General features: G+C 37.3%; 1 protein-coding gene and 1 pseudogene across 6 annotated transcripts in view; one reads left to right on the plus strand and one right to left on the minus strand.

Moving 5' to 3' along the window:
• SRPK2 (SRSF protein kinase 2) overlaps positions 1–13416 on the plus strand; it is a 189423-nt gene that overhangs the window by 102341 nt on the left and 73666 nt on the right. The window lies entirely within an intron of this gene.
• LOC112473543 lies at positions 3834–4177 on the minus strand (annotated as a pseudogene).

Here is a 13416-nt window from a genome sequence, read left to right on the forward strand (position 1 = left end):
GAACGTTTTCTTCCTCATAGATAAACCTCAGTCATCCTTCATTTCTCTAAGTAAGCATTTCCTGAGACTCAACTAGCCAGAGAGAACATTTCTGCTTTTTGTATATTTTGTTCTTGTCATTTTATCACCTGGATCTTTTAACAGTTGAATATCTGTTGAGTTAATTAAAGAAGTAATGTCTTCAAACCACTGTCTGCCTTGATTTTTATATTCTTATTTGTATACCTTTCTGATCTAATCTATTAGGTCTGGTTCCATGAATGAAGACCCATATTTTACTCATTTTATCAAAAAAGTAGTTTGGTACACATTTCTTGAACAAATAAATGAACTATCTTCTCCGTACTTGCGTAATCAAGCAGAATTTGGAACCGTAGAGTAGAATCATGGAAGTTATGACATAAAGGAAGGAGAGAACATCACAGTCTCAGTTCTCTTTGGCAGTTGGTGGGCTGCTCAGGCTGCTGGAGTACATTAGTGCCTGCCCTATCAGAGATGGATGTGATGTTTTTCCGGACAGTGTTCAGGTGGCAGATAAACTTGTACCGGCATGGCATTGTGTCATCTATGATGAACAAGTGAATAATTGATGAACAAGAGAGTAATTTGTAGTGTCTAGTTTCATGGGTGCTAGTCTCAGCACCACCTTATGTTTTGAATTTCTCTTCCACCTCTGGTAAGGCTCTTACATTCCACTCTAAAGCTTTTGTCTTTTCACCTGTTTAATACTGCCCTTCAAAGGTAGTGAATGGTATAAAAGTAGGTGGTGAAAGTTGGGACTGAGTTTTCCACCCGTTAACATCAGTGACTGAGGAGGGGTTGCGGGTGGCTCTGATGGTCTTTTTTTTTTTTGGTCAGCTTTATTAGGTTATAATTTACATAAAATAAAATTCGCCAATTTCAGGTATACAATTCAGTGAGTTGTGACTAATGTACACATACATGGTGGAACCACAACCACAATCATGAAGTAGGTAACATTTTATCAGCACCAAAAGTTCCCTTGCAGTTAGTACCCTCCCCCTAGTCCTTAGCACCTGGCAACCACTGATCTTCCATCACTGTAGTTTTGCCTTTTTAAAAATGGACTTATATATACTGTGTAGTCATTTGTGTTTGACTTCTTTCACTTATCACACTTATCATGCTTTTGAGTTCATTCATGTTGTATTTGTTGTTTATCGTCTTGTTATTGCTGAGTAGTTATTCCATTGTTTAGCCACAGTATATCCTTTCTACCGTCATCTTTTGGAGAGCTTTAAACTGGCACATTTGTCTAAGGATTTATCTGACACCTAATATCCAGACTGTACACTGTCAAATAGAAAATTAGACTAAAGACTTGTATGTAATGGTTATAGTGGTTACATGTGCATGTACAGTCATCCCTCGGTATCTGTGGTGGGGTATTGGTCTGTGACCCCCATAGATAACAGAATCCGAGGATGCTCAAACACCTTATATATAAAATGGCATAGACCAATGCATATGGTAGTGATATTTCTTAAAAGCTTGGCCGTTGAACCACCTGCACAGTCTCCCGGAGTGCTTATCGAATGTGCAGATTCCTGGACCTTCTCTCAAGCTTAGTCACACTCACTGATTGGAGAAGCCTGAATGCTGTAAGTGAATATCAGTGTAGTGGTCCTCAACCTTTTTGACACCAGGGACCAGTGCTCCTATGACTCTAATGCCTGATGATCTGAGGTGGAGCTGAGGTGGTGATGCTAGCGCTGGGGAGCAGCTGCAAATACAGATAAAGCTTTTGTTATTGCTGAGTAGTTATTCCATTGTTTAGCCACAGTATATCCTTTCTACCGTCATCTTTTGGAGAGCTTTAAACTGGCACATTTGTCTAAGGATTTATCTGACACCTAATATCCAGACTGTACACTGTCAAATAGAAAATTAGACTAAAGACTTGTATGTAATGGTTATAGTGGTTACATGTGCATGTACAGTCATCCCTCGGTATCTGTGGTGGGGTATTGGTCTGTGACCCCCATAGATAACAGAATCCGAGGATGCTCAAACACCTTATATATAAAATGGCATAGACCAATGCATATGGTAGTGATATTTCTTAAAAGCTTGGCCGTTGAACCACCTGCACAGTCTCCCGGAGTGCTTATCGAATGTGCAGATTCCTGGACCTTCTCTCAAGCTTAGTCACACTCACTGATTGGAGAAGCCTGAATGCTGTAAGTGAATATCAGTGTAGTGGTCCTCAACCTTTTTGACACCAGGGACCAGTGCTCCTATGACTCTAATGCCTGATGATCTGAGGTGGAGCTGAGGTGGTGATGCTAGCGCTGGGGAGCAGCTGCAAATACAGATAAAGCTTAGCTCATTTGCCCCACCACTCACCTCCTGCTGTGCTGCCCGGTTCCTGTCAGGCCACAGACCCGTACAGGTCCTTGGCCTGAGGGTTAGGGACCCCTGCAATAGAGGAATCCTCTCATGTCAGTGACTGTGGTTCCTAAGTGTTTCCTATTCACATCGATTTCCAGTGTCTGCCATCTGCCACTTACCCTCCCCCCCACCAAGTCCACTGGTGAGCAGCAGCAGATTTAGTTTCACCAGAAAGTTGGGCTCAAAGTATTTCACAGCTTCCAGTTGCTGCCTAGTAGTTATTCCATTGTTTAGGCTTCCTTTCTGGCTCTAGTATGACTTTGAACACATTATTACCCCCCTGCTCCTCGTGATATTCAACTGTGAAAATGAGGTGAATAATAGTACTTATCTCAGAGTAGTTTGAGAATTAACTTAATAAGTGAGTTAATTATGAGTAGCAGAATAGTACTGTTATTGAAGAGTTTGCTTTTCAAAATATTGTTATTTTAAGTAATGTATTTATTGCCAGCCTGGAGACACATATTCAGTGTTTTGATATACTTGGATATTGATCAGTTTCTTATGAATCACCATTTTCCCTTATAATTTAGACCTTCTTTCCTAATAATTTATTTGTCTTCCTGAAATATAGAAGTTTATAAATTTATATATTAATAAATATTTATATTTAAAGAAGTTTTCTTTAGAAGTCAGTGGTAAACTCAAATTTTTGTTGAATTCAAAGTGTTTTTATTTGCTTTATGTATATGTCATTTTCTTTAGCCAGGTATACAATGAGAATGATGGTTATTAGCTATCAGTACTTTGATGATCTTAAAATACTGTTGTTTGACCTCCATTCTTTCTTTTGAGAGGTCTAGTGACAGTGCAGTTGTCACTCCTGTATAGAATATCTGACCGTGTTTTCCACCCTACTTTTTTCTCTTTGCTCTGGGGTTCTTTGTTTTACTGTACTATGGATTTCTCTTAACTGGCACACTTTACGCACTTTGAATCTGAGACATATTGTCTTTATCACATCTGGAGAGTTCTCAACTATTATTTCTTTATCATTGTGCAGTGTGCATCCTAGATGATTTCTTCAGGTCCATCTTCCAGTCTCTTAATTTTAAGTCTCTCCCCTCCCCACCCCACTCCCCGCCCCCCCACGGAATGTGTTGCAGAGGACTAACAAATCTTGAGGTGATCGGAATTCCATGCTGGTGGTTGTAAATTGTATTTTACCTCCGAGGGAAACACTTTTTAAGATGGGAACAGCTTTGTTGTGTAACACTCATTGTGTGTAACTCTGGTGCACAAGAAGTTCTTTGAGGACTAAGCTAAACTTTGTCCTTGTCAAAAAAGACCTAGTTGGAACAAGTCAGGTGTTATTGGACAACATTTATTAAGCAGTTTGCTTGCTAGTCAATTATTTTTTTACTCGAGTAGACTTTATTTTCTCAGGGAAGAATGCAGCAAAGATAGTGTAAGGGTGATCTTTAAACTGAGCCGAGTGGTGAGGTGACTCGTCCAGAAGAGGGCTGAGGCAGCCTAAATTTCAGGAGGCTCCTCTGTTTTAGGTCTAGGAAGGGAAGGCGTGCGTGGTGCAGTCATAGTGCTGGAAATTATTGTAGGTGGTGTTGCCCAAGGGTTCGTGGAGCTGGCTTGTGCAGGCTTTTTTGGTGCACTTGGCTTCTTTGGATTTGGTGACATTCCCTTGTCACTCTTTCTTGATTTTATAGAGAGAAACTGTAAGAGCAAGTCCTTGAAACTCTGGTCCTTCTAGGGGCATAGCCTTCAGCGCTCTGGCTAGTCCTTGCCGCAGCAGAAGGAAGGCTGCCATCACCGTGATGGGAGCTGGGCTTACTCTTGAAAATTTAAAAATCTATGTTAGACGTATTTTTCTTCAAAGGTGATATTAACAGCAATACAACCCATTTTGTCATATTGCCTTGTGAGAACTGCGTTGTCATTAACAATAGAGATCCTTGTGAAACTTAAATCTCTTACCTAATGATCATAATATACATGGTTGTTGAAGTGGAGGGGTTAAAGTGATGGAGCTGATGCTGACCTTTGGATTAGGACACTCACAGATGAACAGAGAGGCCCAGAGGTCTAGTAGCAGCAGTATTAAGTGTGATCCATCAGGGTGTACTTGTTAGTCACCACTGCTAAGGAAACAGATTCATTGTAACTGTACACCAGAAGGATGGGAAGGTGAGGATTAACCTTTGACTGCCTAACATTGTACAGTTGCTGTACCAGGGAGTTTATGTCATCATTTATTGTTATCACAACACTCTAACCTTCGTTAGAGGCCTAGAAAAGTTGTCACTGGCTTGAGTTTTCATGGATTTTTCAGTGATGGAACCTAGTATTCAAACCTAACCTATAACCTTTCTACCAGAAAGTTGCATGTTGTTTGGATTTTGACTTTTATCCTAACTCTTCAGTTCTAAAATAGAGTTAGGTGTGACTTGCCCATGCCCTAGATAGTTTACTGTGGTGTTCTTTAGTAAATTCTCCCTGGTGCTGGGGGTGGGGACGTTGGGGGGGGGGCAGGTCATAGATATGACCACTTTCCCAGCATCTACTTTTTCTTTCCTTATTTTCCTTTCCTGTCCTTATAAATTAATTTGTTTCAGTAGTCATACACATACTACTAAATTGCAAAAGTATGAAAGGAGTATAGGAAATTTTTGAAGTTGATTCCTTTCCCTGATCACCAGTCATTGAGTTCCTTTTCCTAGAGAGAGCTATTGTCAGTTTCTTATTGCTCCATCCAGAGACATTCTGTGAACATGAGGCACATGCTTTGTGTGTATGTAAAACAAACGATACATGCAGCACACAGATGCTCTGCACTTTTGTATTCATTAGTGATATATCGTCATATTAGTACATAAAGGACGGCCTCATTATTTTTATGTAACCACTTTATTGAGTAGTAGTTCACATACTATACAATTTACTAATTTAAAATGTACAATTACAAGGTTTTTCAGTATACGAGTTGTGCAACCATCACCAACCACCTAATTTTAGAGCATTTTCATCACTCCCCAAAGAAATTCTGTATACTTAAGTAGTCACCCCTTTCCCCGTCCCTTCCTCCTAGCCATAAACAGCTACTAATCTACTTTCTGTCTGTTGTGGGAATTACATACAAATGGATTCATACAATAATGATCTTTAGTGACTGGCTTCTTTGATTTACCTGAATGTTTCCAGGGATCATCCATTTTGTAGCATCTGTCAATATTTAATTTCTTTTTATTGTCATTCTTTTTTATTGAGTGATATTCCATCATATAGATATACTACATTTTTATTTATCTAGTCATCAGTTAATGGACATTTGGATTATTTCTCCTTTTAGCTATTAATAATAATGATGCCATGAACATTTATGTGGTTTTATTGATGTATGTTTTCATTTCTCTTAGATATATATATAGGAGTGGAATTGCTAGGTCATATGGTAACTCTGTTTAATGCTTTAAGAAACTGCCTAAGGTTTTTCAAGTCTTTTTCAAAATGACTTCACCATTTTCTTTTCTCATAAGCAGTGTATTGAGGGTTCTAATTTTTGCCGTCACTTGTTTTAATACCCGTCTTTTTGATTATTGCTATCCTAGTAAGTGTAAAGTGGTATCTTATTGTGGTTCTGATTTTTATTTTTCTGATGGCTAATGATAAACATCTTTTCTAGTTTTATATAGTTTTAGCCTTTAACATTTAGGTCTTTGAACTATTATGAGTTAATTTATGTGTTTTGGGTGAGTCGGGAGTCCAGTTTTACTCTTTTGTATGTGGCTATTTAGTTGTACCATCACCATTTATCAAAGATAACTTTTCCCTATCAAATGGTCTTGGCACCCTTTGGCACCCTTGTCGAAAAATCAGTTAAGTGTAATGTGAGGGTTTATTTTTTGACCCTTAATTCCCATTGATCTTATGTTCGTCTTTATGTCATCTTTATGTCTATAGTCACACTGTCTTGATTACTATATCTTCATAGTAAGTTTTGAAGTCAAGAAGTGAGAGTCTCAGTTTTATTCTTTTTCAAGACTGTTTTGACTATTCTGGGCCTTTGCATTTCCATAATAATTTTAGAAATGTCCTGTTATTTTCTGCAAAGAAGCCAACTGGTATTTTGATAGGGGTTGAATTGAATCTGTAGGTCAGTTTGGGGCTTATTGTCGTTTTAACAGTATTAGGTTTCCAATCCATGAAAATGCAATGTCCTTCCATTTATTTAGGTCTTTTAAATTTTCCTTCATTAATGTTTAGTTTTCATAGCATAAGTTTTTAAGTTTTTTTTTTGTTAAATTTATTCCTAAGTATTTTATTATTTTTATGCCATTAAGAATGGAATTTCTTAATTTCATTTGCCTCATTACTTTTAGCAGAGTTGTTATGCATGTGCAATAATTTATCATAATATTATCAACAAGTACTCTTTTAATGGACATTTAGGTCCCAATATATTGCCGTTTACAGACATTGTCACTGAGTATATCAGTAAGATGAATTCCAATAATGTGGTGTGTCGAGCCACAAAGGGTGTTCGGATATTGGAATCATCTATCAAATTTAAAGTGGATATACCCTCTCTATTTATCATCTTACAGTTTATTTTAAAACTTCCAGTTGTGGGCTGCATAGAAAACTGTTCCAAAGTCTTTTCAGTTCATCTTACTTATTAAAAATAATATACTAGAAGAGGTTCATGCTGCTAAAATATAGCCTTGAGCAGTGCTGTCCAGAAGAACTTTCTGTGATGATAGAATCTTCTTTATATGTACTGCTCAATACTGGAGCCACTAGCCACCCATCCATACATAGTTATTGAGCACTTGAAATGAGGCTAGAGTGACTGAAGAACCGAATTTTAAATTTTATTCAGTTTTAATTAATTTGGCTAATGGCTATTGTATATTTATAGTTACTTTCAGATTTAAAGCTTGTGGAGGTTTGCAGAAGTCTTGTCCAAAGTGGTACATTTTGCATTATTTCCTGAGTAGCATGAGGCAATCATGACTGGTTATGGTAAGTTTCATCAACATATAGGTCTTAGTAAACAGTTTTTTTGTAGCAGTATAACCTGTACGCAGCTGGCTTCAGAAGGCCTACAGAGCTTTTAGATAGAAGCACATATTGGTCCTTAGTTTGCTAGTTCTTATTATATGTATATTTCATCCTAATGTAAAAGGTTAGCTTACATGAAGTCTTTATACATGTCTGCCTCTAAAATCTGTATTTGAAATTAATGAATTTATATTGATGTTTATAATATGGATCATTGCCTGTAGATCTTGAGCCAGGAAGTCTAGATTCTATTGATAGCTTGAATAACTTTGTACTTCAGCTCTGAAGGTGGCTCTGCCCTTGTCCCTTTAATTCCTCATTTTTCCTTGGCACTTAAACATGCATGGAACTGAAGTAACTACCAGCTACTTGCTCATGACCTCTGCTTCTATTTGCAGCCCAAACCTTTGTTTTTTAGCTATAAATTCTATATATCAAGCAGTCTACTATATTTCTACACTGCTGGGCATCCTACATGTTCCTCAAACTCAGATGAGCCAAAACAGAAGTAAGTTTTCTCTGAAAACCATTCCTCCCCCTTCTTCTCCTCCTGCTCCTCCTCCTCTTCCTCCTGCTCCTCTGTTCTTTATCCAAATTAATGATTATACTATCTTATTACCAGAAATATAGGAGACAAACATGCATCTCCAGCAAATAAATTGCCAGGTCGAGTTCAGGTTTTCATCATCTCTTCTCTGGACTCATCACTAGTTTCCTTGCTTCCAGCTTTTATCCTTTCTACCCATTCTACACACGATTCAACATGTTCTTTGCAGAAAGCAAGTCTCTGATCCTAAAATTGCATTTCAGTGGCTTCTCTTTGCCTTAAGGATAGATCACAGACTCCTTGGAATTTTAGATCATTCCTCGGTGAGGCTTTGTGCTTCTGGTCACCCTGTTTCCTGGTCCTTGTTTTCACATGCATTTCTTTCCTCCTCGCTAGACCATGCCTCCTTCAGTGCTGGGTCCCTTTGTGGTATGCATCCTATCATGTGGTAGATATCATTCTGAGTATTTGTGGAATCAGTGGTAGATATCATTCTGAGTATTTGTGGAATCAGTGGGTGTTAATTTTACATGCCTTTGAATTCTTTGGTGTAAACTTTTCTGCCAGATCCCACAGATGTTTTATAAAATATTAACAGTACCCGTGGCATAAGATGGAGCCATAACATATATGTGTTGCTAGGTGATTAAGCCATCAACTTCTGTGTTGTCTAAAATGTAGATTAATTGGTTTACTTACATCTTCACTAACTTTTAGTTGGCTATGTTCCATATTCTAAAAAACAATGCAGTTTTAGAAAATGGGAAAGTCTGAAGTAACTGGCTTAGAATTATGATTGATTCTGTTGGAATTTGGGGAACAAATTTTTTTTTAGTATGCATGTCTATGCCCCAAAGAGAATTGGCTCCCATTCTTGATTTATCCAGCTTCCTTAATTCTTCTGGCCAATTATTTAAAAAAAAAAAAACAACAACCCACATCTCACTGTCGAGGCCAAAATCTGATAATTTAACGTGAACTAGTCTATTACTCATCGAGAACTTGACATCTCTATTTATTTCTTGTTACTGCATAACAAATGACACACATATAGCAGCTTAAAACATACCCACGGTTAACTCACAGTTCTGTAGGTCAGAAGTTTGGCCTGCACAGCGTGGCTGGATTCTTGGTGGATTGAAAGCTAGCTGTTGGCGGAGGCTGCCGTTCTCATTTGGGACTCAAAGCCCTCATCCCAGATCACTCACTGGTATTGGCAGAACTCATTTCCTTGCATTAAAGTTCTTGCTATCCTTGCAGCTGTTGTTTGGGGACCTCTCTCATTCCTAGAGTCCCGTGCAGTTCTTGCTCTGCTGCCCTCTTGGGCAATTCGCAGCTGTATGTTTGCTTTTATTCAGGCCAACTGGAGCACATCCTTTTGACTTCTTCTGTGACTAGCCAGAGGAAACCCTCTATTTGTAAAAGGCTCATGTGATTAGGTCAGGCCCACCCAGTGTAGCTGCCCTGTTGTCATATAACAATATAATAACAAGAGTGATCTTATGACATTCACAGGATCTACTCAGAGGAACAGGGAATTATACAGGGGTGAGGGTCACTGGGGCTAATTTAGAATTCTGGCCACCACAGCAGACACTTCACATTTAGGTCTGATTTGTACAAATTGTAGAAATTCTCTTTTTATTAGAGAGGAATACATGAATCATTATGGCCTTTTCCTCCCCAGCTGCCTGGCTATACCAGGGTTACAGCAAGCTTTTTTAGGGAAGCTCTTTGTAGAGAAGGTATTTATTGGTGGATTCTATCCTTAAGTGGAAATGCTAGATTGCATGTTTCTTAGGCTAACAGTTTCTACCGAGAGAGGGAGAATGAGAAGGAGGGAGGAAGAGAGTGAGTTTTAGGTTAGATGGTGGACATAGGGAAGAAAGAAAATGAAATCTGACTTTATGTGAATGTCACTAGAAGACTACCTGGAGCAATTCATTTGAACTCTTTTTCTTTATATTTTGTTTATTGATTAATTGAATGAATGAAGTTTTAAAATTCTGTCAGTTGCCATTTAGGCTGATGATAACAAAGGAAAGGACTTTTCCCCACTCTGCCAAATGTGAAGTTTACTTCTCCTTTTCTCTGTTCAAAAGAAGTAGCAACTGGAAGGAAATCGGAACTCCCATCTGGTTGCCATGGCAACATTTCATCTTTTTAAAACTACATTGTTATAGTGGCCCTGTTTGGGGATAATGATTAGAATATTTAGTTGTGTTTTATGTAAGGCAAAATAAATATAATTCTTTGTGAAAAATGTAAACGACTAGTTAGAATTTTGCTTTCTAAATTTTTTATTTCAGTCTCTGAGGCGGTGCATTTCTTGTTATGTTGAGAAATATTCTCAGATTAGTGCCTTGTGTGATTCTCCTTTTTACAGAACTACATATTTCTGTTCACTGTGAATGTGGCTGGGGCAGTTGTGCATGTTTAAATGTAAATGTAGCTATTTCTTTTTTTTGCAAGCATATACATCATAAAAGTATAAAGTGGTCATCAAAAGATATTAAATAGTTGTATAGGCTTTTGTGTTTCTAAAAAAAGCCTTTTGAGGTATAACTTATAACACAATTCACATGTTCAAAGTGTACAATTTATTTCAGGATGTTCAGTGTTGTGCAACCATCACCTTGTAGAACATTTTCATACCTCCTAAAGAAACCCTGTACCTAATAGCAGTCAATCTCCATTTCTCTCCTCTTCCTCAAACCCCAGTCCTAAGCATCCACCAGTTTTTGCCTATGCTGGACATTTTGATATAAAATGGAATCATACAACATGCGGTCTTTTGTGGCTGGCATTTTTCACTTAGTGTAATGTATTCAGGAGTGATCCACATGGATCACTACTTCATTTCTTTTTATTGCTGAATAATATTACATTGTAAAGATATACCACATTTTATTTATGCATTTATCAGTTGATGCACATTTGGGTTGTTTCTCCTTTATGTCTATTATGAATAACGCTGCCATGAACATTTTTGCACAAGTTTTGTTGGGATATATGTTTTCATTTCTTTTGGGTTATGTACCTAGGAGTGGAATTGTTGGGTTATATGGTAACTCTCAATTCAGACTTTTTAGGAACTGCCAGATATTCCAAAAGAGCTATGCTGTATTACACTCCTGCTACAACATATGAGATATCCATTTGTCCCAGGACCATTCCTTCATCCTCAGCAATACTTGTTATATCTTTTGTTGTTGTTGTTGTTGTTATAGCTATCCTATGGGGTGTGAAGTGGTGTCTCATTGTGGTTTTGGTTTCCATGTCCAAAATGACTAATAATGTTGAACATCTTTTCATGTGCTTATTGATTTTTTGTTTATCTTCTTTGAAGAAATATCTATTCTAGTCCTTTTCCCATTTTTAAATTGGTTTGTCTTTCTATTGTCAAGTTGTAAGGGTTCTTTTTATATTCTGAATATAAGTCCATTATCAGTCATATGGTTTGCAGATATTTTCTTCCATTCATTCTTTGGGCTTTCTTTACTCTTTTGATGATGCCCTTTGAAGCATAAACGTTCTTAATTTTGATCAAGTCCAGTTTGTCTGTTATTGCTTATGCTTTTAGTGTCATATCTAACAAACATTGCCTAACGGAAGGTAATAAGATTTACTTGTAATTTTTTTCCTTTAAGTTTTATAGTTTTTATTCCTTTTCTTAGGTCTTTAACCTATTTCGAATTAGTATTTATATATGTGTGAGGTAGGGTTACAAGTTCATTTTTGTGGATACAGATATCCATTGGCCCCAGGACTATTTGTTGAAAAGACTAATATTTTACCATTTAATTGTGCTGGCACCCTTGTTGAAAATATTTATCCCCCCGTGGCTTCTTAAGTGCTTCTAGTAATTCTTACATGAGATAACTTCTTGATGGTTTTCATGAGATTAATTGAAGCATAGTTTTTAATCTGTTGATGTATTTCATGAGTATATATTTGGTGAGATAACTTGTCACTTATTGATCTTTTAAACAATTGAGATTTAACCAGGCTTTGAAGTATTGTAGAAGCCACCAGAAACCATTTTGAAGAAGCCAGCCTTAAAGATGGTGTGCCATCATTCTCTCTTGACTATATCTGCCCTAAGACAGATTTACCTGTATTTCTCCTACGTGGTAGGCAATAACAAGAACAGATAGGATGAAAAAGAATCACTGATTGGGACTATAACATTTGGCAGTTACATTGTAATGAATCTTACCATGATGGATCGAGTGATTTGAGAGTTGGCAATAAGTGGCATGAAGCAGGTTACTAGGAGAAGCCTTTGAAAAAATAATCATTGGTGTTACCAGGAATCTCTATTTTGAGGCCAACCTTTTCCTAGTGTCGGTGAATCTGAAGTGTCTAGAATAGTGCTATCCAGTAGAAATATAATGCCAGCCTCTGAAGTATTCTAGTAGCCATGTTAAAGTAAAGAGAATCAGGTGAATTAAATTTTAATAATATATTTCATTATATTCAAAACATTATTTAATTTCAACATGTAATAAATATTGAATTACTAATAAAATATTCTACATTTTCCTGTACTAAATTTTGGAAATCCAATACATAGTTTATACTTATAGCACATCTCAGTTTGGACTAGCCACATTTCAAGTGCTCAGTACCCACACATGGCCAGTGGCTACCATGTTGGACAGCACAGTTCTAGAGGTTTTGATATGATAGCCAATTGAAATATTACACCAACATTACTCAACCTTCTTTGTACTTCCGGGAACCCCGACTCATTCCTTTAACTTGATAGAAGTGGCTTCGGGGGAAGCTTCCTGCTTGCCTGTTCAGTGTGGCCCTTACTGGTGGGATGCTCACTGAGATTGGGGGTCTGAGAATTCTGTTAAGCGACATGGGCAACTCACTAAATATGTAAAGAATAATCGAAAGACATTATGAAGATGGCACTTGAGCTGTGAATTGGACTGTGAAAATTGGAATCTCTTCTCTCTTTTCACAGATACAGTCTTCTCTCTTTTCACAGATACAGTGGTAAAGCTATATAAAGAAACTACTACTAGTGCAGTGGTTCTAAATGGGCACGATTTTGCCCCCAGGCGTTGGTCAGTGTTTGGACACATTTTTTTTTTTCCAAATGCAAGTTTATTCTTTGTTTTTTTTTTTTTATACTATATATACATAATTTTTTTTTAACATTTTATTTTTTTATTTTCCCCCTCCCTCTGGTAACCACTAGTCCATTGTTCATGTCCATGAATCTCTGTTTGTCCTATTCATTTGTTGCTTTTAGGTTTATATCTCACATATGTGATATCATGTGATTTTCAACCTTTTCTTTGGCTTATTTCGCTTAATATGATTATTTCGGGGTCCATCCATGTTGTTGCAAATGGCAGTATTTCATCTCTTCTTATGGCTGAGTAATATTCCATTGTATGTGTGTACCACACCTACTTTAGCCC

Source organism: Pteropus alecto, unplaced genomic scaffold (assembly GCF_000325575.1).
Source record: "Pteropus alecto unplaced genomic scaffold, ASM32557v1 scaffold109, whole genome shotgun sequence".
Classification (NCBI taxonomy): domain Eukaryota; kingdom Metazoa; phylum Chordata; class Mammalia; order Chiroptera; family Pteropodidae; genus Pteropus; species Pteropus alecto.